The sequence below is a fragment of the Galeopterus variegatus genome, unplaced genomic scaffold, assembly GCF_000696425.1.
Source record: "Galeopterus variegatus unplaced genomic scaffold, G_variegatus-3.0.2 Scaffold2195, whole genome shotgun sequence".
NCBI classification, from domain to species: domain Eukaryota; kingdom Metazoa; phylum Chordata; class Mammalia; order Dermoptera; family Cynocephalidae; genus Galeopterus; species Galeopterus variegatus.
In genome coordinates, this window is record NW_007728306.1 from 230,523 (window position 1) to 231,361 (window position 839).

An 839-nucleotide genomic window follows, 5' to 3' on the forward strand; every position below is an offset into this window, starting at 1 on the left:
CCAGCCATCCCTATGTAGGGATCTGAACCCGTGGCCTTGGTGTTATCAGCACCACACTCTCTCAAGTGAGCCACGGGTCGGCCCTAATGTTAATACATTTTAATATAGACATATTAATAGCAGATAATATTTTAGCACTTTAGATGCCAATCAACAGTTTAGGACTTTGGAAGAGAAAAAATATAACTTGATATATTCCTTTTATATTAATTTTTTTGTGTGAAAAACAAATGCGGCTATCTAGTGTATGACTTTATTAAATTAAGATCTCATTTTCCTGTCTATATTTTTAGCTCATTTTCTTTTTCTTGCCTGGGGTTTAACCAAGTTCTTTACTTTCTGAATCTTGCTAATAATGAATGGATATGAGAAAGTCAAAATTTAAAAACTTACACCTAGTTGATTTTACTGTAATTTTACACTGAATTGATGCAGTGTTGACTCCAGCAATGGCTAAAATGAGGTTTTTGAGTTGCTTATGGATTTCAGTGATCTATTTTGCTCTATCTTTAAAAGGGTACTTTAGGAATAATGGGACATAGCAGACTGGTAGGGCAAGTGATTTCTTTGAGCTTCATTTTCCTCATGTATTAAATACTGTCCTCTGTCTTGCCTGTTCTATAGAATTGTAAAAATAAGATGAGATGATGTATGTGGAGTTTTCCTTCTCGCTTGCTTGCTTGCTTTTTTTTGGAGGGGTAAGGAGAAGATAACCAATGTCTTTTGGTTTTTTGAGTTGATATTGAGAGAAGCCATAAAAAATAGATGAAAGGATGTTGTACCAGAAGCTGGAAGACTTGATCTTTAATCCTTGACCTTGGCATATCATTACATTAATT

The 839-nt window shown here is 34.3% G+C and overlaps 1 protein-coding gene across 1 annotated transcript in view; it reads left to right on the forward strand.

Annotated features, from left to right (window-relative positions):
• Positions 1–839, forward strand: part of WASF3 (WAS protein family, member 3) — a gene marked incomplete at its 3' end in the record, with an annotated part of 84,986 nt that overhangs the window by 476 nt on the left and 83,671 nt on the right. The gene's annotated exons all lie outside the window — the stretch shown is intronic.